Consider the following 6,090-nt stretch of genomic DNA (forward strand, 5'->3'; position numbering starts at 1 on the left):
CTCTCTCATTTATTGGAAATACTGCAATCATAGAGATCAAAACGTTTCACTTTTACACATTCAACAACATACGTAGACCTAAAGGTATTTATCAAATACGTGTACAAACATATCTTACCCTAGAGTCGGCCGGCGTCAGTTAGTCGTGTGAAAGTCCCGTTTAGGTTAAATTAAAGATACATTATGGGAGATTTTAATAGAGAGTTGGCCATTCTGGCTATAACAGTTCAAAAATAGATGATGAAAGAAGAATATATTGAAAATGTCAGTCAAATTACTTTATTCTGAACAAAGTTATCACTATTGTAATTTTTGACTAGAAATGGGAGCCAATTCTCTCTTCACCGTCTCCGTGAATAGACGATCGTTTGATTGACAGGCGTTAACTCCACCTACATAATCTCGATTATCAAGTAACGTTTTCAGAGGCTGTGGTTTTAGACGGGGTTGCAATTCAATTCGTATCACATTTATTTTTACTACAAATTAAAAATAAGACTTTTAATATATAGAAAAGAATGACCCAAATTAATGAGGCATAATTATAGCCGACTTCTTGTTAGCCTGCGTGTACTCTTGTACTGTAACTGGTAGGCCTGCGTAACTCCCGAACTGCAATTCAACTGGGGTGATGTTAGCTGCGATGTTTATCAATTTTTCTGTAAACGCAAGTGACAAAAGAGCGTATAATACCGACATCCAAACTCTCATTTTAACAACAACTAACCATAATATCAAGGCCGTATACATGTATATCGAACTTTCAATCAAATTGACTGACATGCGGCCTCGCTCAACAGCGGTCTCGCTTCGTACAATCTATCATTTAGCCTCGATCTAAAATTATTTCCGGGAGTATGACGTCAACCTAACGGTTAATCTCCGCTTACGACGCCATTTAAAAATTTAATCAATCAACGAAATCCTGTTTAAATCCAAGCCGAATCCAAGCCATCCGTGGGTCTACAGAGTTGATTTTGTGCTTGTTGTGTAAATAAAGATCTAATTTATAATTTCGATGACATCTGAAGCCTAAATAAAGACTTGCAATAATCAGATTTAGCTCTTGCATAATGTATGTTTAACTGGACAAAATCCATGTTTTTCACTTCCTGTGATGGGATTCTAATTAAATTGCTATCAAAAGACATTTAGCGTAAGGGGCTTTAGCATTGGTTGGAAACAGGTGGACCCGAAGAAGACCCACGTTGTTGCACCATCTTTTCCATTTTACATTTATATAGAGTTTTTGATATTTAATTTTAATTTTATTCACGCGTATACATATTTTGTTTATGGGTAGAATTAAGTCTGTCTCGTTTTAAACACCATTTGTTACAGGACAATATTGGTGTCAGCCATTATCACATGTGATAGCACGTTCCAAATATAATTTTAACACAGAGGTCATTGCTACGGTAGATGAGTTATGGAGCTTTCAAGAAAGGGAAGTGACAAACGAAAAAGGAAACACGAGTTACCTATTCTTCTATATAAACTAACTGAAGTGACGGGTGATACCACATACGGTCGAATTTCTGCTCACTAATAATTCCTTCGAGGACCAAAAAGTGTTATGTGAGGCTCCGAGAGGATATCCGACAATTCAAAAATATAATTGACTGTCACTATATAAGAGGAAACAACCCCCCCCCCCCCAAAAAAAAACCCCAACAATTAGAAAAAGTCCGTGCATTACCATGTTTTTATTAAATATAGAATGATTAAAAACAAGGGAATGTACGGAGAGAGAGATTAACATCCACTCCACACAAACTAGGTTATTTCGGGACTAACGTATGGTTTAATTTTAATTCAATGATTCGCTTGCTAGTAGGGGTCTTTAACAGTGGAAGGATGCCAGAGGCCCTGTACACGCTGGGAATAGAAGCTACACCACTTGACTCACTGACAAAGCGTACGCATCAGCCCCCCACCCCACTCTCGCCATACATTACTAATCTAATCTATAGATCGTCACTAGGAAAGTAAAAAGCCTTTCGAGCCTTATTCAGCACTCTCATTTTGTATATATATATATGGCGCCTATTGGGACTAGTGTGATAGATTCTTACAACAAGTACCTTTGTAAGAAATGTCTATCCCATTCAAACTGATTTGATAAAGATTTCATTTGTGAACAGAGTTAACCTCTTGTCAAGCCATATTAACATTGACAACCTCTGCTTATTTCGCGGTCAATAAGTTAGAAATAATACAAACAAAGTCACTTCAAAGGTGAATAAAAACTGTTCTTGATATTAATATGGACGGTTGTATAGTGACTATCGTTAAACATTCTTTAAACTTCGACAATATCCTTCAATAACCTGTGGAGAGACGGTGGTTCAGTGAGTAAGACGTCGATTCGTTAACCTTTGAACCACCTCGACAATATCCTTAAATAACCTGTATATTGACTTGTTAACTTGGAGGTCCCGTGTTCGATAATGACTATCGTTAAACATTCTTAAAACCTCGACAATATCCTTCAATAACTGTAGTATTTAACACTCTTCCTTCTGGTAAAGTAATTGCAATTATCTCCCATTTCAATATCTTCTCTGGCAAGGAAAGCCGTCTCTATCACCATCAAATGACCAGGTTTTAGTCACCATATTACCAGCATGTGTCTTTATAATAGTATGTACAGGAGGAGTGCACTACACACAATCAAACCCCACCAGACAAACCTACTGACAAGACAAACAGACAATAAACAATAAACCTATCAAATCAAGTGAATGGACCGTAGTGGCTACTGCAGTGTACAGTTTCTAGACTGTAATGATTCTCAGATTTATTCCAAATAACTAATTTATTATATCGACTGTTGTACAGTTATGTGTTTTATATTTATTGTTAGAATGTACATTTTCATATCGCCTTTCATATTCCCCCTCCCCCTTGGGTGTAGGTATTAAACGGAATATACCTTTCGTACCTCGCTTCCACTTGGGTGTAGGGATTAAACATAATATACCTTTCGTGCATCCTGCGTATCGTAAAATATAACTATAGGGATCGTGTGTCCACCAAGAAAATTAACCGTCATTTTCTTGCATCTGTAGCCATTCCAAGAGCTATTTGGCTGATATTTTCGTCTAAGTAAACGATCGGAAATCGTTGAAAAAGAGCCTTAAAATCGAGCAAAAAAGCCAGTTGAACATGCGACTCGAACATTGTCAAGGCGAGCGAGGCATTATGATGGGAAAAAAGACTTGTACTTTGTACTGTCCACACATGAAACAATGCTACATCTAGTTGCACTAATGCGCGTCGGTGATGGACAAGAATGTATACGCCGCCGATTCCACAAGATATCTGTCTATAGTCACTCTATAGGATTAGGGCACCGTCAGCTAAACAACAAGAATTCGTTTGAAAATAGAAGCATTAATTAGACCAGACTGGTGTGTTTGAATCGATGGTTTGAGTAATTTGGGATCCCTGCTACGGGTTGGGAACGGACATATTTGGGTCTGAGAAAAGGCACTGTCAACAGTAAAAAAGGGCACTGTCGAAAATTAGGGGAGGGGGGCACGCATCCACCTCTGACATTAGCCCATGGTTCACCTAGTCGGGTGGTCGTAACGGCCTACTCTGATCAATCGACTTTGGTCGTTCGTTTTTAGCCCCCAATTTCAATGCTTTGTATTTTTTTAGGGTCCATCGGAAGTGTTTTAAACCCAATTTAAATTCATGTTTCTTGTCGTCGTTCCACCAACTTTCGTTTTAGACTGGAGGCTCAGCGCGGGGGGATGTCCATCAAATGGGCACAAAACCAGACCCAACTTTTCTAGAGTAAACTTGCTAAACTTGCTAAATTCACCTTTTTTCTTTGTGACCCCTAGTGCAAAAATGTTAATTTCACATTTTGACCTCCAGGGCCACTAAGACTAAAGGTGAATTTAGCAAGTTTACATTTTTATTGAAAGTGTGATTACTTTCGATCATTTTCAGCTTATTTTCATGATACAAGAATGACTGTGCATTAACTTTCAGTGCAAATGAACCCATTTGATCTTTGACCCCAAATATCTCGAAAATGCCCCAACGGAGGACTGATGACCACTCGGCATCGTATTCTACGCAAAAGTTTACTCTAGAAAAGTTGGGTCTGGTTTTGTGCCCATTTGCTGGACCCCCCCCCCCCCCCCGCACTGAGCCTCCAGACTACTTAAAATCATTTCATTTTATAGACATGACAATGTTTTCCCGACATCACAGTATCCACCCGACATGACCATTTGGAATTGTTGGCAAAGTTCCAAACAAATCCGTTTCAGTTAACCTCACTTGTAAGAATATTATTACGGACATCGCAATTTATCCCGACAAATCCACTTAACGCAAATTTGATTTCCATTGGACCTCCACCAGATAGCTGACCAAAGGACGTCCAAACTTATTCTGGTGCACTATACCCGTCACGACCTGTTGCTATGAGACCAACTATTGTTATTCACGATTTACGAAAGAAACCATGCGTTGGTGGTAATTTTATCTGTTGTAACATTTTAAATGTTCACCAATAAACTAATCAGTAAGCTATAGATATAACAAATAATTAAACATAGATTATACAAGAGCTAAATCTGCCTATTGCAGTCTTTTTTTAGGCCTGAAATGTTATCTGAATTATTAATTATTAATTAACTTATCCAGACCATAATCAACTCCAGATGGCATCACTAGCCTGTGATCTTTAGTGGATTGTGAGCCGATTTACTGCATAAATTTCCTTCACGATTTAACGATTAAGTGGATAATCGAGACTATGCAGTTTATCGTACTGACTTTAGTAATGATGATCGAAGCTAGGCGGAAATTTCAATCCCTTAGTTCTCGGTTCATAGTGGATCAATTTGAATGAATTTTTCAGGAAATTCCCTTTACGTTACCTAGTTTTTAACTATTATAGTGAGAACTGCCAACTCATGAAATAATAGAAATAAAATATTGTTTAAATCAACTGCCAACTCGTTATCGAATCTCCCATAATGTATATTTAATAAGATATAGACATAACAAATAATTAATAGTTGTAACAAATATTTAATAAGCTATGTATATAACAAAAAATTAATAAGCTATAGATATAACAAATATTTAATAAGCTATGGATATAACAAATAATTACCAGCGGCTGCCAGGCAGGATACGCCCACATTTTCTAGAGATGGATAGAAACAAGCTAAAACGAAAGTGATTTTTCCTACAATCAAGGGCCATAATTCAGGAAATTACAATTCGATATGCGCAAATATCGAAAGAAACCAAGGTCTTTTGGTTATAAACTTACATTTCAAGTTTCAACAAAATCGGATAAAAATTGTGACCTCTATAGGGTCAACAACCTTGATATACCATATTTTTACGCTATTTGAGAACGTAGGGCGGCCATTTTGTACCATAACTAAAACAATGTAATTAGTTTTTGTCTTTATCATATGCTATATGAAATTTTACATATATTTTACACCCAAACCAGAAGGAAGCAAATTAATATAAGCCTATATATATTATATACCCAAACCAGAAAGAAGCTATTTAATATAAGTCTACTTGGCTTGTTTTTTTATCCTATTTTTATGCCTTTAGGTTGTATAATATCCTCAAAATAAATATTGTTTAAGCCAAGAAGAAAAGTGAAAAACACTCAATCCGTTAAATAGTAAATAATCTCCATTTCGGTCCAAAACTACGAAAAAAACCGCTTTATTTATACCCTGAAAGGTGTCACATCGCACTGCAAAACAAACCAATGTGGGTTCCATTCAGAACGAACCAGCAATGACTGGACGTTGATGTCAGAAAGTTTTCTGAATAGATATGTTATTTTCGGCTTATTAAGTTCACTTAGTAAACTGAGTATAAAAACGAATATAAGAACATTTTGTGTTCCTCATATATATCTGATTTGATTGCCGAATCACGTGAAGTAGCCTACAATATTAGAGAGCTGAGACATTGTCATACCACAGAAGACCAGGGCCAAAACGAAGTAGTAATGGTATCACACCTCTTATGTGATCAACTTTGGTAATTGTGCTTTTCATTTTTGACCGACTATGCTACAAATTAAAG

Source organism: Patella vulgata, chromosome 9, assembly GCF_932274485.2.
Source record: "Patella vulgata chromosome 9, xgPatVulg1.2, whole genome shotgun sequence".
Taxonomy (NCBI): domain Eukaryota; kingdom Metazoa; phylum Mollusca; class Gastropoda; family Patellidae; genus Patella; species Patella vulgata.